A 21,793-nucleotide genomic window follows, 5' to 3' on the forward strand; every position below is an offset into this window, starting at 1 on the left:
TGAAATGATGCCCACAAAGTATAAGAGGAGAAAAATGTGCAGTTATGCAGCCACTACTTTCCTACACATATATGATGCTGTCTTACTTGAGTGGTCTCTGTGAAATATTAATATATAGAACCATACAGTCCTCTATTTTATAAATTAAGTACCAGACTTAAAAAAAAAAGGCAATTCACTTAAAGCTTTTCATTGTTGGAAGTCCAATGTTCAAACCAGTTATGGCTTGCTTTTCTTCTCACATTCTTTAACCTCTCTACTAAATTTTAATGGCATATATTTATCCTTAAAATCAAAATAAGTTAAAATTATTTTGTAATGGTCTCTGAGATAGACAAAAACTCTGGGATGTATGAGAAAAAGGGCTGTGAATGGTTTGAAAGATCATGTTTGACTGATGTACATCATAGACCTATTCAAGTACCACCTGTTTCTAAGTTCTAACTTAATCTTAGAGACCAGCAATGAAAGCTAATTGATAAATTGGATTAGATTCCCAAAATTTCTAGAACAGTCTCTTTCTGATGATTCTCAGGTATAGTGGTCCCCCCTTAAGCTGTGGGGGTTCCAAGACCCCCTGTGGACGCCTGAAACCAGGATACTATCAAACGTTACTTATACTATGATTTTTTCCTACACATACATGTTTATGATAAAGTTTAATTCATAGATTAGGCACAATAAGAGATTTACAACAATAATAATAAAATGGAAGAGTTATAACAAAATACTATAACAAAAGTTATGTGACTTTGGTCTCTCTCAAAATATCTTACTGTACTGTACTCGCCTATTTTCAGACCTCACTTGACTGCTGGTAACTGAAACTAAGTATAGGTGCACGTGCCCACTGATGACGAGAGCAAGACGTCTTAGCCGAAATGTCTTCCTTCCAAACTCCTGGGAGAAAAGACAAGAGGGAAAATATGCGAGCATTATAAAAGTATGCCTATCGCTGATACTTTCTTAAACCACAGGTGTGCGGGATCTCCTCCCGTTAGATGTCAGATGCAGACTGACTGACTGATAGACAACCTACTTGGAACGCAAATTTGCGGTGCTCTTGCCAAATTGGCAAGGGCTGGTCCTGTTCTTGTCGAGGTGCTGTTTGCCTGTGCACAGAACGGGAGTGCAGCACCTGTCTGCAATTCCTCCTGACGATGGATTAAAAAGATGCTAGAACCAGGTGGCCGGTTTTGAGGCCGCAGAACCAGCGGCGCTCGGACCGCGGAGCCGGCTGCCCCTCGGCGCGCGTGCAGACGGAGGGCGCCTGCGGCTGCGCGGGAACGCGCTGAAGCGCTGCGGGCAGCGCGCGGGAGCCGGGACGGAGCGGAGGTAGGAGCAGCGCGTGGGGCTCCGGCGGGCACAGCCCGTCCGGGCGGCAGGGACGGGCGGCCCGTGGGGACGCCAACTTTCCCGGCGACAGCTCCGAACTTCCCGCCTGGCCGCGGCCGCCGCTCGCGAAGACACACAGGAAGTGCGGGTGCGCAGCCAACATGGCGCCCCCCGCGCCCGCCCGGCGCCGGCTCAGGCCCCAGAGGCGCCGGGCGGCGGGAACCGGCGGCTCCGGAGGGAGGGCCGGGCGTGGCGGTGGCGGAGCCGGAGGATAATGGTGGGGAAAGCTCGGCGGCGCGGGGCGGAGGCCCGGGAGGACGGCGCAGGGCCTGGTCAGGCCGGGAAGCCGTGGAGTCGCGTGAGCACGCCCGCCGGGCCCCGCGCTGCCCGCCCGGCCAGGCCTCGGACCATGTGCGGTGGGGCTGGTGGCAGCGCGGGCCCGGCGTGTGGACGGCGGAGAGGAGAGGACGCTTCGCAGTCTCCGGGCGCCGTGGGCGGTGGGAGCCGCGGTGCAGGGTCGGGCCGAGGCCAGGCGGGGGTCCGTGCCTGTCCCGGGGGCTGCGGGCGACCCCGGAGATGAGGCCGCCGCTGCCTCAACCGGTCCTCGCAGGCCTCCGGGACTGTCCCGTGGGGTCCGCCGCCCTCCTCCCGCCGGAGCTCTGGGGAGAAGCTGCCGGGCCGCGCTGGGACGAGGGGGCTCCTTGGGGGAGGCCGGGCTGCGAACTATCCTTTGCTTTGTCCTCCCTCGCGGTTTTCTTCAGAGCCAGGCTGTGGAGGCGCTTTGCGGTGTGTGCACAGCACCTGGTGTTTTACACGGCGTCCTACGCGGGGTTGTATGTGGTGTGTACTCAGAGTCATGCTGTGTGTACATGGCATCCTTGTCCTTAAGCTGTGTATGCAGTACCACGTGTCATATAGAGTATTACACAGTACCCAATGCCATATACAGTGTGTACATAGTACCTAGCGTTCTGTACTGTGTGTACACACTGTCCTTGTCACGCTGTGTATGCAAGCGCTACCGGTTGTCTCATACAGTGTATACGAAGTTCCACAGGCAGAAAATTAATGTTTACTTGTTTACTTTTAAACTGAGAAGCAGAGTAGTATCAGCTTACTAATAATGGAACGTTTAAACTTTTCAGATTTTGGGGTCATTGGTTCTAATTAATGGTTTGAAGTTATCAGAGAGAGAATGTTGGTTGTACTTTTAAAAGTTTAAAGGTTTGAGTGCTTTCTGGTAGGCAAGGTCATATTTGTAATTCTTCTGAATGTCTGATTTGTACAGGCAGGAGATAAAATATGATTTTCTGTACAGGCATATTATTTTACTTGTCTTTGACTAATTGATGCAGATTACATTACAGTCGTTATTTTTGGTTGACTCGTCTTTATAAGATGAACAGGATACAGAATCAGATCAGAAGATATAGTTTGTAATTATGACAGAATCAAAATATTTTTCTTATTTAAGTATGTGATTATGAGGATTTCTGTATTTTACAATGTCTTTGTTTTCTGTAGAAATTGCTGATGTGAAAACTGAATCTCCCTTTTACATTCTCTAAATTGGGCACCTTATTTTTGCAATTACCATGTGTGAGGTATTTAAATAAGCACACATGTCCTTCCAGCTTTACAAAGAAAAATCAATTAAAATGTTAAAATTTAGCTCTTTAGTTCATACTAAACATTCCTAGGATGTGGTTATGTTGGTGCTTTGAATAGATATCATCTTGCATGCTTCAGTAAATGACATATGTTTGTTTGAACTCTTACCCTTTTGTAACCCCCCCTTTTTTCTTTTTAGGGTTGCTCAGATAATGTATAATACGGGCATTCATACCCTTTGGCATACCTTAACTGAGACACTAATTGGACCGAACTAAGAATTTTAACATTTGTAATGGAAGTATGAAATGCTGCTCTAACTTGCTTACTTAAAGCCCTAATGCTCTGATGTCAGATTGTCTTTGTCTTCCTTGTCCTTCAATTGAATTCTACACAGAGACCATCATTACATTTAAGCAAAGAGGCTGTGTCTTAAAAAAAAAAAAAATGGAGAAAATAGTCTTATCCCTGATAGTTAAAAACTTTTCACTGTTTGCAAACCTTAACTTGGATTTACTATTTAATTTTTTTTACAGGGTGATAAGGGTTTTTTTGTTCATTTGGCTTTTTTTATTTTTCCTTTGTCATTAGAGGTAGCATGGCAAAATGATGAAGAGCACAGACTTTGAGACACAACAGCTCAGGTTTGAATCTCTCCTCTGTCCTTTACTAGCACAGTGACCTTGGGCAAATCACTTTAACTTGCCATGCCTTGTCTCAGTTTCCTTATATGAAAAACAAGGGGGATAGTAATTGCAGCAAACTCATAGGGTTATTGTGAAGATTAGATGAGGTACCATTTTTAAAGCACTTGAAACAGTGCCTGGCTCATAATGAGCACAGCAAAGATAGGTAAACACAAGTTGAGCTCCTTCTTACAATACATTATTTTCAAGTTGATTTAGGAAACACAGATCCTCAACCTGTAGTCTCAATAAAGGTATTTCTGTACTGTGTTCTGATATAGGCTGTCTTGTGTTCCCAGTGACAGTCTAACCTTAAGAATTCTTTCTAAATTTATTTGTTTTTTCTTCATTCTAGTAGGAGAAGGAACATGTGTAATGCATGCCCATCACTATTTTTTAAAAGCTGCCAGTATAAAAGTTGCCTATTAGAAATGGTAGTTTTAGTATTTGGAGCTCAAGTACCATATACCTTAGGTTTTGAAACCTCATGTGCCCACAGCATGGATTTAAATGAAATTCATAAATAATCTAAAACCTCATTCATCATTGATCTTTTTTTTTTTTTTTTTTTTTTTTTTTTTTTGAGACAGAGTCTTGCTCTGTTGCCCAGGCTAGAGTGACTGCCGTGGCGTCAGCCTAGCTCACAGCAACCTCAAACTCCTGGGCTCAAGCAATCCTACTGCCTCAGCCTCCCAAGTAGCTGGGACTACAGGCATGCGCCACCATGCCCGGCTAATTTTTTGTATATATATTTTTAGTTGTCCAGATAATTTTTATTTCTATTTTTAGTAGAGACGGGGTCTCGCTCAGGCTGGTCTCGAACTCCTGACCTCGAGCGATCCACCCGCCTCGGCCTCCCAGAGTGCTAGGATTACAGGCGTGAGCCACCACGCCCGGCCCTCATCATTGATCTTGACTGTTGTTTCCTATGATAGAAGTTAGACAGTTTCTGTGTTTAGTTTGCTTTGTTTCTGCTTTGCTTTTCCCAGTGTGCTCTTATTATTTTTTAATAAGTCATATTAAGAATAGAAGGAAGAAGAAAATGGACTGTCATATACATAGAAGGTACTCAAATTGGTTTATGAGTCAAATCTAATTCAGGAAAATAGTAATTAAACTACTGTGGAAAGGGATGAGATCTGAAATTATGGTGTGACATATTCACATACGATATGCCTTGTCTTATTAATTTGTATTTAACTCTCATAGCATACATCTGAATCTCTGCTTTTGCACAGTAGTTATCTCAGAATGTTGGAAAATAAGCATTCCTTACACTCCTGAGGGCTTGTTTACCTGAAGCAATTTTAATGTTTTCTATCATGACTCAATCTTTGACGAATAATACAAATATCTGAAATACACATTGTGAGAGTTCTTATTTTAACCATTAGTTTTAAATTAATATTTCCCCCCACATCTGTCACCCTGTCTGTAATTGTTTCAGGTTATATGTTTTATATTTGTTTGAAACAGACTTTTTGAATAAAGAAAATCTTTGTCACCTCTTCATTTGATCATCCTTAATCCCTTACCAACATTTTTACTAGGAATTTTCACAAGAAGTAAAAAGTAACTGATTTGAGTTCACTGTCTACCTGTATCTGTCACGTAATAACTTTGAGTTAGTTACTTGCAGTACCACTGTCACATTTCAAAACAAGTATGAATCTGCTTTGGTGCAGAGACTCTGTGCAGAGGTTGCACTGCAGGTTATCAGTGTTTTGCCCCCCAGTAGTCTTGGTTTTTGAAATGTTTTGGTGTCTACAATTTTATAACACAGATGAGTTATAATGATATATATTAATATCATGTATTGTCCATCTACTGTATGTCAGCCACTGTGCAATTATTTACATACATTATCTCACTTAAAACCCTTACGTATTATCATCTTAAAAGCATAGCAGTCCTCCTTTAAGTTATGGAAGGTTCACCTCCTTGTAGCACACCCCTCATCCCCTCCCATCGCATGACAAACAGAAAAACACACACACAGAAGAGAAGTGGGTGAATCAGATGTTTTGAGAGAGAATGTGATCCATGTCACATGAAAGTTTGAGAATCCCTGGAATAAGAGGTAAATGATAGAAATGAAGATAATGGGAAGGAGATAAGACTCTAAATCTAAATACTCAATAAAATAGTCTTTTTGAGTAATCACGGCTTAACTTTAATTTTTAAAACATATACAGAAATGAATTATTGCTTTCAAGAAAGAGCTTATGTGTGTGTAGGTACCTGCTGTTACGTTTTTTCTGTAGGAAATTCATAAAAAGTTATTTAGTTTGTATTGTGAAAATGCTATACAAGCTTTAATATCAAAATTAGTTACAAATGGAAAGAAATAGTCTATAAAACAAAAAATTATTTGGAATTTTTTTAGTATTTGTATAATCTATTTCATATTTTAGGAGGGAAATTTAGCAAATTAGATATTTAACTCAATTCAACAAATTATTTAGATATTTAGTTAATCTTTCTTTTTTGTATATTTTCTATTTCAGAGTAGTATTCTGATTTTTAACTGAGGTTTCTTTTAAGGGAAATTTAGCATCTTGGAATGTATTTTCACAATTAAGGTGCAGGGTAAGATCTTTTAAATGTGTTTGGTCAGATAACAGTAGAAATACCCTTATGTGCAAACACTGAAGTAATTTATTCACATTATTAAGTCATTGGAAAGTTACGTTTGTACTGGGTATGTGGCAGATTTCACTTAAAGTTGGTAACATCAGCCATTGTCCAGAGTGTTTGCTCCATAAATGGCTAAAAGTTTGTCTACCTTTGTGTAAAATTAAAAAGAGAAATGATGAGGGTAATAGAATACTGTTGCATCAGAGTTTTAAAGGAGTCATATAGACTCTTATCTATATGTTCTTCAGGGATGAGAGTGATATATTTCCAGATCACATTATCTTATACATTAGTTGGAAAATGTGTTGCTGAAAACTTGTACACAAAGTTTTATTTTTTAAACTGAATAATAAGTATAGTAGGTAAGCTAGTTTTATTTTAAATAAATGCTTTTATAGTTCAAGTTGCTTCATAATTAAATCTGTTTCATAAAATCATATTAAAAATTGCATTTTTGTACAAGTAGAATATATGCAATTTTAATGTCTTAACTTCATTTATTAATACATTGTTATTTATTGGAACTCAGCTATGTGCCATACACTTGCTAGGTGCTGAGGTGAACAAGATAAGAGAGTTCTAGCCATTGCAGAGTTTATAGTTCAGAGTAACACAATTACTGAAGGAAGCACAATAAAGTGTAACAGAAGAGAGTAAGTCCAGGGTACTGTGGAACAGAATCTGAAGTAAGATACATTGTATTTGAGTTAAGATTACTTGTGAGGTGTTACCACTGATGATTTAAAATTTATTCTAATTTGTAACTTTGAGATTTTACCGTATTAACCACCTGCGGGTTTTTAAAAGCAACTTTCTTTCTTTCTTTTTTTTTTTTTTTTTTGAGACAGAGTCTCACTCTGTTGCCCTGGCTACAGTGTCCTGGCATCAGCCTAGCTCACAGCAACCTCAAACTCCTGGGCTCAAGCAAACCTACTGCTTTAGCCTCCCGAGGAGCTGGGGCTATAGACATGCGCCACCATGCCCGGCTAATTTTTTCTATATATTTTCAGTTATCCAGATCATTTCTTTCTACTTTTAGTAGATCCGGGGTCTCGCTCTTGTTCAGGCTGGTCTCGAACTCCTGACCTCTAGCAATCCACCTATCTCAGCCTCCCAGAGTGCTAGGATTACAGGCATGAGCCACCACTCCCAGCCTAAAAGCAACTTTCTTATGTTAATTTTTTACAGTACTCTGTTAAAAAGTAGACCTGTATTAAATATCAAACATATATTATGTTCTCCAGATATTATCTGAGCATTTAAGTGAAACATACACCCATTTAAAAGTTTTAGTGTTTTTTTTTCCAGTTTGGTCAGCTTGTATGTTAAATAAATTTAAAATATAATTCAAAGAATGTAGGATCTTCTTTCTTAGTTTAAGCATTTATCATATGGACATAAAAGCAAGATATACAAATATTTTTCAATGGATTTCTGTTCAGAGCTTGTCACATTAATTCTCATAAGTGGGATTAAAAATACTATTTAAAAAATTCAGTTAGATACTATGGTTTATAGCAAGAGAATCTGACTTATATACATTTTAATTTGACTATGCACATTAGATCACTTTGCAAGTCCACTTTGCAAGCAGTTTCTAGCAAGCTAGGTTTTATCACAAACAGTGCCTGTGGCACTACCATCTTTTTTTTAAGATGTCCATCATTGAGCATCTTCCATACTAGGCAATGTATATTTCCCATTTAGTCTTCACAGCAGCATCATGAGGGGAATATTGTTATAACGATTTTACAATAAGGGAAGAGACACAGTTAAATTGCTGGTACCCAAGTTCACACAGAGATAATCAAATTGGTTTCAATCCATGTGTATGATGACTACCAAACCTGTAGTATGTTATGCTAGTCTGTCTCCCTAAAACCCATCAACCTCTTGGGTCTTTGTACTGATATGCCTTCATCTTCCCAATGTATCTTTATAAGTCTGCAAAAGTATGTCATATTAACAAAATGTAAAAACTATGCTCATTCTACCTACAGAAGCAGAAGGTGGAAAGGCAGGGATATTAGGAAACTTCTGATAATCAAAACATTCCACACATAAAATTCTGGTTAATTCCAGTTTCACTGGTGATGATAGCTGGCAATCTAAGAACAAGTGTGGGTAATTGGCTCATTTTCTTGCTGTCACTATGGTAGCTCACGTTATAAAGATAACTTGAGGTAGGAGCAGTGGAGGTGGGGAGACCTATGATCTTTATTTTAATACTTATGTAATGGAGAAAAATGTTTGAAAACACTTGGAATTAACTCCAACATTAAAGCATTCTTGTCTTCAAAGGGAAAGTCATTGTCTTGAGGAATCTTTTAACATACCTTCTACTGGATAAGTTCAATTTAGATTGAAATAGCTAATTTCTTGAAAGCTGCGGTAAATGCTAAGGCTTCAGAATTCCATTAGGTGTGCACTGTCATCTAAAATAAAATACCCTTTCATGAGAAGCATGTGGTGAAGAGAGTAACAGACCAAGTGAGTTATAGCATCCACAGATCCAGAGCATCCTGACAGCCATCAATAGCAATGTTCCAGTGGGTTATTAAATGATTTTCTCATATTTGATAGCTATGGAAAGATTTTTAAAAAGAAATTTTTTAACAAAGGCTAAGTATAGAGAAGCTCTCTGAACTTGAAAGCTATTATGAATTTTTTACTTTTCTCTTTTTGTAGATTCTTGATTTACTTGCTTATTGTTTGTTTTTTGTATCTCAAAAGTGCATCTGAAAAATGCTGTTTGAGAGAGCAAGTCCTTAATTTTCAAATGAATTTTGACATGGGGCACTTCCCCAATTAATATAAAATATGCCTGTTTTAACTGTCCAGTCAAAAAATAAGAATAATATATTTGGGGTTTCCATTGATGGCAAATTTAATAGGTTTTGGGAGGAGGCGTATTTACCATTAGAGATGTTGTCTTTTTAAATTATAGACAATATAAAGTCTAAAGTAATTTTTTTCTACTGTACTTATAATTTATCATTTCTCTTATATGTTTGGAAATACCAAGTTTAATATCACTTAATATCAACATACCTGAAATGTTTCTTTTGAAATACCTACTTATTTACCACTCTTCACATACATGTTCTACACAATCTTAAGAAGCCTCTTACTTGTGATTAATATTCATGTTGGTTTGTTTCAGGCAAGAAACTGCCATTTGAATCATTTGAAAGTTAAATTTTATTTTTTTAAGGACTATTCAAATAAAATTAGTTTTAGTCCTAGTTACTTTGTTTTTGTTTTTGTTTTTTTTTTGAGACAGAGTCTCACTTTGTTGCCCAGGCTAGAGTGAGTGCCCTGGCATCAGCCTAGCTCACAGCAACCTCAAACTCCTGGGCTTCAGCGATCCTACTGCCTCAGCCTCCTGAGTAGCTGGGACTACAGGCATGTGCCACCATGCCAGGCTAATTTTTTTTCTATATATATTTTTAGTTGTCCAGATAATTTTTATTTCTATTTTTAGTAGAGACGAGGTCTCACTCAGGCTGGTCTCAAACTCCTGACCTTGAACAATCCACCCTCCTTGGCCTCCCAGAGGCCTAGGATTGCAGGTGTGAGCCACCACGCCCGGCCAGTCCCAGTTACTTTCAAGTGACTTAAAAGCCAAACGACCAGCACTCTAACATAAAGTTGGACTTTCTCTTGGTTCATCTGCATTTTTAGACAAATGCTGATTAAAAATGTACTATTGTAAGCCTTAGTTACAGTAGTATTTGTACCATATTGTTTTAAATGAATTCTTTGGGATTTTAGGTGACAGTGCTACACAAGTCACATTAGGAAGAAACAATATTTAGCATGCTGGTTCTCAATCATGAGTAAGCATCTAAATTGCTTTTTAAATTTTGTTTTATAAAAACATTAAACCAGAATCTCTGGGAATGGATCTAAGCTCTAAGTTTTAAAAGTTACACTTTTTTAAATGTTTACATTTCAAATTTTTTATTTTTCTAAGTGATATTCATGCTTTCTTTTTAAATATTTCTTTTTGGAATAGATTATAGAAAATGGTGTACCCTGGGACCTTTAGCTCTAAATCTCAGAAATTCTCTTTCAAGAATCAGATCAATTAAGTTTCCTAGGGAAAAAAAGATGATAATCAAAACAACCTGGGGGGAAAAACACAACCTGAAAAATAAGTGCATCCTGGAAGAAAGCCTTAAGTCTTTTCAGGTTCCTCGGAAATGCTACTGTGTTGCTAGGTAAGATGGATAGCAAAAGTATCATTGACTGATGTTCCCTGATGGGCTCAGATATAGCTATAATCACAGGTAAATACGTACCATATCTTGAGGTAGGTAATATTCAGGAGATAGGCTGACATCCAGTTTGAATGTCTGGGCATTCCAGTAATTGGACTGAAAAGCAGCAGTGTGGTGTTCCTGCCCCTTCTGCCCTCAGTGCTCTGGATTCCTCATAATCCTGTACGAAAATCAGAAAAGCTTGAAAGCCTTTCCCTAGGGAAGTCAGACCAGCCGTCTTGGGGTCACATCTGCAGTCCATGATGAGACAACCTCAAAGTTTTCCAGGCTCTGCTCTGCTCTCTGGCTAGCCCCCTCTTTTCCCTGGCCTTTGTCTGGGTTTCAGATGATTCTTCCTGTCCCTTCAGATTGGGGGTGGCATTTCCACCTACAGGTGGTTCAGTGGGTATGGCCATCCAGAGGAGGAGACTCAAAGTCTTTCAGCTGAGCTCTAGAAGATTATTACTTACTTCCTTTGCCCTGGGAAGAAGTCCTTGAGCTGCAAGACTTACTGTGGCTTCAGCCACTACTGGACAATATCTGTGTTCACTCCTCACTAACTGTATTTCTCATACAAGCATTTTGAGGCTTCATAGTGATCCTAGGACCTAGACAGCTGTGATAATTTCCACAGGTTTCTTTAATTCCTCTTTAATATAGGTTCATAACTCTTCACCAGTTTCACAAAGTCAAGGTGCATGGCAGATGGGTTTTAAAGGAGGAGGGACATCTGGGAAGTGACAGGGAAGCCTCCCTGGGCTGGCACTGTTGACAGGGTGTTCAGCAGAGTCTGGTCCGTGTTCTTTATTTGCTTCTCCCACTGCATGACATGGCCCTTCCCCAGGTGGCTGGATTCCCAGTGGTGTTAGTGTTCTGTCTTCTCAGTTTGCCTCGAGGATAACACACAAAGTTCTGTGTTTTTAAAGTGTGTTTAGTCAAATTTTCTAAATACACATCATTTTCTCAGTCTCAGATTATCAGATACAGTCAAGAATTATATTCTTAATTGCTGCTGTTAGAATTACATTTTAAAGAGAATATTTTTATAAAATTTGATCTTGAACAGAGTAGAAAATGTTAGGTGGCTATACTATTGTGAGTCAGTATTCTTAAGTAGGTACCATTTCATAGAATTATCCTAAATATTGTAAATAATAGGAAAGCAAAAGAATCTGAAGTATTAATCATAGAAAATAATTGGCTTTGAAAAATCTGAATTCTCTGAAAAAAGGCTAAACTGAAAATTGGCCACTTCAGTCTCTGGTCTCTGTCTCTGCAACTCAGTCCTCAGACTCCTTTTGGATTCTCTGTCCCTGCACTGTGGCCTGAGAACTGCTTCAAGGCAGTAAACTGGTTATTATTTTAAAAATATAGTTTACATTTGGAAGAGCAACACACTAGTAAAGTATACCTAAATATATTCAGTTACCTTACATTTTAAATATTTGTACTCTACATTCTGGGTATGTTTTAGTGTATATGGGGATGGATTTTATACTTTATCAAGCCTTACCCTTTAACTAGACATTATATCACTTAGGAGAATGGCCCTTTATTGTGAGAAAGGACAAAAGCTGAAACAGTCTAACGACGTGCATTGTTTTCACTCTTTCACTTCCTTTTTTATGGAACCCTGCTCCTTAGGTGATGTAATGGTCACTAGTTACCTTGCCCATCCTATCTTCAAAGATAGTGAAGGGGAAATTTGAGAAATGTCATTGTGAGTGAAGGAAATAGTTTGCCAGAATTCACCCAAAGTTAGCCTGAAAGTGTTACATGACTGGCCCAGCACCATCCTGGCAGGTTTGAGTGATTAGCCATGCCTCAGGCTGTGGCCTGGGTCTTGGCAATTTCAGGAAAATAATTTAGATTTAAAATACATGGCACATGTTAATGAACTATTGTAGCACAAAAGGCTTATATAATTCTCTCTACTTTTGTGCTTGAAAAATGTCCATAACAGATACTTTTAAAAGTTAATAGTAACAGTAACAATGAAGAAAACTTTCCTAGAGGGTGGGGGAAAGTCGCAAAGGAAGGGGAGACACATGGAAAAATCAGGAATCATTGAAAATTCTTTGTAAATTGATAATTTTAAATAGAAGCTACAAAAATAATCCTCTGCTGACTCCCCACTTGAACAAAGTGACATGTAAATTGGCTCCAGTGACTTTTTTCTTTAAATATACAGTTCAGTGGTTTCTAGTATATTTACAAGGTTTTGCAGCTGTTACTAGTATCTGATTTTAGAACATTTTCACTGCCCCCAAAAGAAACCCCAGATGCAATATCAGTCATCTCCCATTCTCTTCTCACCCCAGCCCCTGGCACTCACTATTCTACTATTTGTCTCTGGATTTGTCTATTCTGGACATTTTATATGTGTGAAATCATATAATATATGGCCTTTTGTGTCTGGTTTCTTTTACTTAGAACGTTTTCAAGGTTCATCCATGTTGTAGCATGTATCACTATTTCATTCCTTTTTGTGGCCGAATAATGTTTCATTGTGTCAATAATATTCCATCTGATGTAACACATTTTGTTTATCCATTCATCAGTTGATGGACATTTGAGTTTTTCCCACTTTTTGGCTATTATGAATAATAATGCTGTGAATATACATGTACCTGTTTCTGTGTGGACATATATTTTCAGTTCTTTTGGGCATATATATAGAAGTGGAATTGCTGTGGTCACGTGTCAACTCTGTTTTCTTTTTGAGGAACTGCTGAACTGCTTTTGAAAGCAGCTGTACCATTTTACCTTCCTACCAGCAATGTATGAGAATACCAGTTTCTCCTCATCTTTGTCAGCACTTGTTATTGTCCGGATTTCCTGACTATAGCTACCCTGGTGGTTGGGAATGGCATCTCATTGTGATTTTCATTTGCATTTCTCTAATGACTAATGATGCTGAGCATCCTTGTGCTTATTGGCTGTTTGTTGATCTTCTTTGAATAAATGTCTGTTCACATCGTTTGTCCATGTTTTAGTTGGGTTGTCTTTATATTGAATTGTAAAAACCTTTTATGTGTTTTGAGTAGAAGTCTTTTATCAGATGTAGGATTTGCAGGTCTTTTTGACCATTCTGTGGCTGTCACTTTCTTGATGGTGTCCTTTGAAGCACAAAAGTTTTTAATATTGACATAGCCCATTTTATCCATTAAATTTTTTCTTTGGTTGCCTTTTGACATGATATGATCTCTTTTTTCTAGTTTGTTTGCATTCCACTGTGTAGATGCCTTGCACTGTATTCCACCAGTTCCTTGTGGATTTACTATTACAAATACTGCCATAAGACATGAATGTGTATGTATATCATTTTGTGATTTTGCCAGTGGGATTGCTGGGTCAAAGAGAAAATGCATATGTAATTTTGGTGGTTATTGCCACATTCCCCTCCATAAACATTGGGACATTTTCTGTTCCCACCACTGCTATATGAGAATCCCTGTTTATAGTTTTGCTAGTCTGATAGGTATTAAATAGAAATGCTATATTAGATGTAGTTTAGAAATTGGTCTTCTCTAAGAGAAATTGTCTTTCCATAACTTGACCTTTTGTGTTGTGTTTTCTGTTTGTCCGTATCTTTTGCTCATTTTTTTCATTGGGTTTTTGGGGCTTTTTCTGAAATTTTAGAAGTTTCTTTCTTTTTTTTTTTTTTTTAACATACCAAGGATACTAACCCTTAATTCATAATTTAATTTGCAAAAATTTCTTTTACTTTTACCTATCCCATTTGTCATGCATATTTTGACCTTGTTTATGGTGTATTTTGGACATGTAAAAGGTTTAAATTTTGCTTGTTTGTTTTTAGGTTTTGTGGGGTTTTTTTGTGTTTTTGTGTGTATGTGGTGGTAGTCCCATTTTTCAGCCTTTCGCTTGCTTTGTTTCTGGATTTTGAGTCATAGGAAAGGGTGAAGCAGGAGGATCTCTTGAGGTCAGAAGTTTAAGACCAGCCTCAGCCACATAGCAAGACCCTGTCTCTATAAAAAATAGAAAAATTATCTGGGTGGGGTGGCATGTGCCTGTAGTCTAAGCTACTTAACAGGCTAAGGCAGGAGGATGGCTTGAGCCCAGGAGTTTGAGGTTGCAGTGAGCTATGATGATGTCGCTACACTCTAGCTCAGGAAAGAGTGCAAGACCCTGTCTCCAAAAAAAAAAAAAAAAAAACTGGAGTCTGTCTTCTCAAGCCCTGCTACTGCTTTATCAATTAAATTTCTTAAATCCTTTGTTGTCATTTAAATGATGTTCACTGTATCTTCACCAGGAGTAGATTCTATTTCAAGAAACCACTTTCTTTGCTCATTCATAAGAAGCAACTTCTCATGTGTTAAAGTTTTATCCTGTGATTGTGGCAATTGAGTCACATCTTCATCTTCCACTTCTGTTTTTTTTTTTTTTAATTTAAAAGGCATTCTCCATGATTTTCTAGCTTCCAGGTTGCTACTGAGAAATCTGATACCAGTTTGTTTTATGACCTCTCCTGTCACCCACCCTGCGGAGCCTTTCACCTCCTCTTCGTACCACCAGTGTTTGACTTTCCAGGTGGATGTGCTTTGCGCTTCCTTCCATTCATATGCTGGGCATTTCATGGTCTTTGTCCATTTGCAGATGCCTATTTTTCATTGGCAGGTACTTTTCTTGAATAATTTTTCCCGTTTTCATTCTGTAACTCTTGTTATTCAGATATTGTATCGCAAAGTTTTTTTCTCTTATCTCCTATTTGTGTATTTCTTGTCTTTTGTTTCTACTTTGTGCAAGATTGCCTCAATTTTATTTTCTAACCCTTTTACTGAATTTGTTTATCATATTTAAAGTTTTTTGAATATTTCCATTTAGAGTATCCTATTTATGGTTTATACGTGCGATTCCATTTCTTACTTTTCCATGATATCAATTATATGTATTCTGTTTGCTCCATGTGGCCTCTTTCTCTCCTTTGTGGAGAAGCTGGTCTCAAATGTCTGGTGATTCCTGGCTGTCTGTTTGTATTTATGAGTGAGACATTGGGAAGCTAGTTGGACATTCTTTGTGTGGGTTTTACTGTTGGGATGTCAGGTGGTCAGATGGCTTTTTCTTTAGGTTCCTTCAAATGTCAGTGTCTGAAAATTCTTTCTCTGGGATCATTTAATTTCTCCAGAAAGGTACTGTTTGGTCTCTTGTCTGCGCCTGAGATCAGGCAACTGGAATTTGGTGGTAGAAAGGGACTTTACCTGTTCATGATTCATTAGGTAGCTTTTCCCTTAAAAGCCCCCCGATGCCCATCCCACCCACTCCAGCTTAAAATCCCAACCTTGCTCACCTATCGAAATGGTATTAAGCCCAAGCTGCCCACAGTCTGCCTTCAATCCTGCGTGGCCTGATCTGAGTACAGTTCTCCACCTCCTTCATACTGATTCTCCTTATTCGCCACACTCCCGCCACTGTCCTTTCTCAGTTATGTCTTTGCATGTGTTTTCCCCTTGGTGTGTCTAGCTCTTTTTCATCATTTAAGTTTTACTTCATTTATGATCTCCCTAACTTTCTATGATAGGCAGGATTGGTTAGGTTGTGCTCCAAAACAAGCAACCTCAAACCTCAGTGGTTCAAAAAATGGGTCATGCTTATTCTACCCATCCATCATGGGTTAGTGGGAGCTCTGCCTCGAATGGTCCTCATTCTGGTAGGAGGCTGACAGCAGCCACCATTGGGGCATTGCCATTGCCCGTGGTATATAGAAAAAGCGTAGCAAATCAGAGTAAGATTCATGAATCTTCAAATGCCAAGTGTCATAAATCACTTTTTTAGGGTTGTGGGGAAGTGTGACAACCCAAATAGGTGGCCAGGCAAAGATCTCAATCAGTGGAGGGTTACGAAGCCAAAGTTCAAGGACAAACCACAGAAGCACCTGTGCTATCTGAAGAGGGATTTGGAAACTCAGTATTTAAAGAGTGAGGGCATATAGAAAGAAAAAAGGGGAGAGGGTGGGCCATGATGCAAATGGTGACATTCTTGTGTTAGTGCCAGGAAATCTTCATTTTACACAAGATTAGGTAAATGTTTGAAGAGAAAAGGGAGTAAAGGAAGAATCAGTTATGCAGATGTCCCTGGGTAGCTGGAAGAAAGAATGGTCTTGTCTCTGTTCTGCACTTGGGAAGATAAACTTGTAATCCACATTATTAGTGTGGAATCAAAGTGGACTTTAGTTTTAGGAGCTAGAGTTAGCCTGCAGACCTGGAAGTTACAATTTGCATGTCCTCATTGATGGGCGGCCAGCAAACAGTGTCCTTATGGATGATCTGTGGGAACTGTCCATGTAGATGCCTGAAGCCCTTTACCTTTCTGTGGCAATCTGGCCAGCAGTGTTAGTAACAGCTATTCATTTGCAAGAGGGCGTTGCATGACTCAGCATCTGGGCTTGACCTTCCCTTTTGGCATAAGGAGTTGGAGGGTCCTGAGGTTTTGATTTTCCTTTACAAGTGCAATACTGCTGTTGCTTAGGACAACTAGAAGTATTTAGTGAACAACACTGATGACCACCACAGCAACCTTGACCACCCAATCTAAAGTGGCACTCCCCATTGCCTGCTGTTTTTTTCCTTTTCTTTTCTTTTTTTCACAGGACTTGTCACTATCTGAAATCATCTTTTTGTTTTCACATTTATTGTCTGTTCCCCCAATAGCCTCAAATATTAACACTAAGCCATATAAGTATAGGAACCTTTCTGAATCATTCACCACTATATCCTGAGTACCTAGAGCAGTGCTTAGCAAATAGTAGGTGCTCAAAAACATTGGATGAATGATTCTAGGTTAATTTTTGAAATAAGCAAAATTTTACACTTCCCACTAATGGGAATATGCACTTTAATAGAACTGGGCCCTTTTCCTATTTTCTTTAATGTCCATTAAACAAAATTAGGTGTGCTTTTGTTATGAATTGCTATAGACAACTGAGAGTAATTTTCTTTGATAGTAATAGTTATTTTTTAAGTATTCAAAAACATTTTAGGAAAAGTCTTTAGAAATGACCATCATTAATCAATACAAACCAGAAAGTTATCGCAAAAATACAATGTATTATGCTTATAATTCCATAAACTTCCAATTGCAGTATTGATTTAGATCACTGGTAAAAAACTTCGCTGGCCCAACAACGTGGAGTGCAAAATGATGCAAAATTAGTAGTGTTGTCTAACAGCAACTATTTTCAGCTCTTAGCTATATTTTTATGAGAATACTTGTTTATCTTTGCTGAATAGGGAGATATTTATGTTATATTTAATCATAATTTTACATGACAAGATATAAAAAAAAAACACCTTTTAACTTCCTTCTAGTTCTTTCTGTCCCTGCAGAAATGAATAGTCACTAATAATTATTACTCCCTTTTGCTTGTAAATGACATTCTTCCTTATGAAAGAGTTTTTCCTTCCTGTGAATAAAGAATTTTTTACATTTTGAAATTTTAGCTTTATATACTTATAGGCTGCTTTCTATTAGAAGTGTAAAATATTAGAGTTTTTAATGGAGGAAGTTTGTAACTTAATATTTGTTAGGTTTGGACACATAACCCACTTTGGATAAAACCAAAATAATTTATAGCAAGTAGAGAAACTAACAGCCTAGGTTTCATAATGTAGTTCTAAAATTTTTAGATTAACGTGATATACTCATCTTTTTAATGTAGTAAATTGTCGATAAGCTATTACAACTCAAATCTCTTCCATAATTTATGATTTTTTGTAGACTTCCATTTTTATGGAGAAATGTGTAGACAGCAAACTGCTTTAGGTCATTTTTGTATGTGATAGTGTTTTTGACATGTTCAGAATGCAAAAATTTGGCTCACACCTGTAATCTTTGCACTCTGGGAGGCTGAGGTGGGAGAATTGTTTGAGGCCAGGAGTTCAAGACCATCCTGAGAAAGAGCGAGATCCTGTCTCTACAAAAAATAGAAAAATTAGCCAGGTGTAGTGGTACACGCCTGTAGTCCCAGCGACTCAGGAGGCTGGGGCAGGAGAATCGCTGGAGGCCAGTAGTCTGAGGTTGCAGTGGGCTGTGATGACACCACTGTACACTGGCCCAGGCCACATAGTGAGACTCTGATTCAAAAAAAAAAGAAAGAAAGCAAAAATTTGAATTATGCAATCTGCACCCAAAATTTCTGTTTATATAGATTTATTTGCTTCCCCAGGATACAGTGTTGTACAGTGTTTTGGAATTATTAAATTCAGACTTTTCCATGTTAAGCTTGGATCCCATGCTGAATGGTGTAGGGTCTCTGTCCCACAGAATGTAAAGAAAGTGTCAAAACAAACTAACTCTTATGGGAACTGTGCTGTGCTCTGGCAGGTACAGTGCAGGTTGTATAGGTACAAAGGACATTTTTATGCATCAAATACTTGAGGCTAACAGAGAAGCCCTTTATAGTTCTCCACTCTTTATGATTAAGCAGGAGAAAATTGAATACCTTCTTTTCACTATTCTTTTATATTGATTTCAATAATTTTATGGCATATTCCTGAATTTCTATTTAGGAGAAGATAATTATTTTCCTTAGGATTCTTTAGATTTATAAATATTAATAAATTTTTTCAAATATGGCCAAAGTTATTAATTTGCATGTGATATACTTTTTTTGTTCTTATTAAAAACTATGTTTTCTCTGGCTTGAATTTGATCTTCTGGCTTTAAAAAAAGTTTATGTATGTCTTTCCTCTCTTATATAGTCAACCTCATCCTCTCAACTGAATCTTTTTATAGGATCTCAAGCATTTTGAAGCCTTTAGTATTTGAAATGAATCCTTTGTTGAAACATGATTAACTGAATGTGCATTCTTTCCTGAAACCCTATTGAAATGAGTGTTGGGGTGTGTGTGTGTGTGTGTGTGTGTGTGTGTGTGTGTGTGTGAATCCATATATAGAGACAAAAAGAATGAGATAGACTAGAGTGTAGAAAAGATGACATTTTGGAAACTGGAAAGAAAGTGGTGGAAGTGTCTTTTGATTTAGCAGGAAAGGTAAGTGCCTGAGAGGGAAGGTCAAGGAACATGCCAGTTTGAGCCTCAAAACCATGGAAATCTCAAGAATTAGAGGCACCAGGTCCCTCTGGGGGTGGGGAAGTGAAGGGGCTGAGAATGGGGTGATTTCTCCCAGTCTGTGGTAGTTACATGCGCAGAGTCCTTCCCTAGCACCTGCAGCCAGCTCGCTACCTTTTTCTATACTGCAAAAGCCTTGAGGTGTGTTTTCTGAAAAGGGCAAATGAGAACAGTTCTCATTTAGACTGTCTTGAAAGTGGGTGATGCCCTTCTAGAAACAGGGGTACTAGGAGACAGTCTAGACTTCTACTTCTGGCCATGGCAGAGCAACTGCTAATGGACTTACATTCCCACCCTCCATGATGAAACTGGGTAAAATACACAAGGCTATTGTTTTCCGGCACTGGGCAATAGGCAGTATAAGACTGCAGTCCCGAGAGGAAGTAAATAGAGGAGATGAGCCCACAGTTGCCCTGCTCTGTGTCTGGGGAAATGTCTTGACTGGGTCTTGGAGCACTGGAGATGCGATAAGGGTTCAGAGCAGTTGTGAGTGTCAGCACGTAGTCCTGGTAATTAAAACAGTGAATGCTGGGCCGGGCGCGGTGGCTCACGCCTGTAATCCCAGCCCTCTGGGAGGCCGAGGCAGGTGGATCACTCAAGGTCAGGAGTTCGAGACCGGCCTGAGCAAGAGCGAGACCCCCATCTCTACTAAAAATAGAAATAAATGATCTGGCCAACTAAAAGTATATATATAAAAATTAGCTGGGCATGGTGGCGCATGCCTGTAGTCCCAGCTGCTCGGGAGGCTGAGGCAGTAGGATCGCTTAAGCCCAGGAGTTGGAGATTGCTGTGAGCTAGGCTGACGCCAGGGCACTCACTCTAGCCCGGGCAACAAAGCGAGACTCTGTCAATAAATAAATAAATAAATAAATAAATAAATGATAAATAAAAACAGTGAATGCTGGTTTAATTAGAAAGTCGGGTATGACTTTATTGAGAAGATAAGAGGAAGGATAGTGTATGTGCATTTTTGTTGGGGGTGGGTGTATGTGGAAGAGATTAATTGACTTGAGGTAGGACGTCAGTAGGTAAGGGTAGGGCTTATAAATACAGAGGTAAGTACCAAAAAACAAAACTAAAATAGAGGGCAGGGATTGCCGTAGGGTAGCAGCAATAGAGGTACAGGGTTTGGGATTGTTTGATTTTTGAAAAATCATATGTACGTATTTGAATTAAAATGAGGATAAAATTTGCATAACCATAGACCTTCCTGTGCCTTCTCATCTCTTTCCAGGTCCTTTCCCATCTGCCTCCTCCCTTTGTTCAGTCTGTCTTCTGGGAAGAGCTCTTATTTCTGTTTCAGTTTCGCCACCTGTCACTCACTCCTTCACCCACCCTGATCTGATTTGGAACAATATTATTTCAACAAAATAATATTACTCTTGCTAAAGTCACCAGTGACCAACAGTTTGCTAAATCTAGTGGACTTTTCAGTTCTTTTTGCTTTTTGACTTTTCAGTGATACTCTGCACTTTTTGAAACCCTATCTTCACTGGATTTCTATAGGATAGCTCTCCTGGATTTGCTCTTAGTTCTTGGGGCCTAGGTCTCTTTCTGCCATATTCTATCCTAGGGAAGTCAAATCTGCAGTTATGGTTTTGGTTACTATTCTTGGGTGTCTCACAGATCTTCAGCATGTGCTCTCCTGAACTCCCCAGCTGTATCTCCACATAGCTGCTTGGCATCTTCCCTTGGATTTCTAAAAGGCATCTGAACTTGGTCTGCCCCAAACTGAACTCAGCACACACACGCACACACCACTGCCTTCTGCAAACTTAGTCTTCATCCCACAGTCCTTACTTCAGTACCCCGTGTAAGCCAGAAATGGAAGCTTTGTCCTTGAGACTTGCCTCTCCCTCGTTCCCCGTCCAAAATTAAGTCCTGGTGATGTTTTCTCTAGGCTTTTTTTTTTTTTTTTTTTTGTAAGGCAAGCATGGAAATGAGGTTTATTGAGGAGAGAAAGATAGGATTATAGGGCAAGAGCAAGATACAGGTTTACAGAGTGTGATACATATGCCACAGATGACAACCAGACACATTGTCACAGCAGAAAAAGAGAGCTAGGCTTTTTTTTGCTTGACTTGTTTTATGACGAAATAAAATAAAAACCTTATATGAGTTAACTCCAGAAGAACTCTCTGATACATAATCCTCTTGGGATCATTGTACTTTATTC

General features: G+C 38.9%; 1 long non-coding RNA gene across 2 annotated transcripts in view; it reads left to right on the top strand.

The window, feature by feature from the left end:
- The first annotated feature begins 949 nt into the window (after positions 1–949).
- Positions 950–21,793, top strand: part of LOC123643518 — a 31,107-nt gene continuing 10,263 nt past the window's right edge. For both annotated transcript variants that reach the window (XR_006736816.1, XR_006736815.1), the window contains exon 1: positions 950–1,335. This is a non-coding gene — a long non-coding RNA (uncharacterized LOC123643518). The remainder of the gene's footprint in view (positions 1,336–21,793) is intronic.

This window comes from Lemur catta, chromosome 1, assembly GCF_020740605.2.
Source record: "Lemur catta isolate mLemCat1 chromosome 1, mLemCat1.pri, whole genome shotgun sequence".
Classification (NCBI taxonomy): Eukaryota; Metazoa; Chordata; class Mammalia; order Primates; family Lemuridae; genus Lemur; species Lemur catta.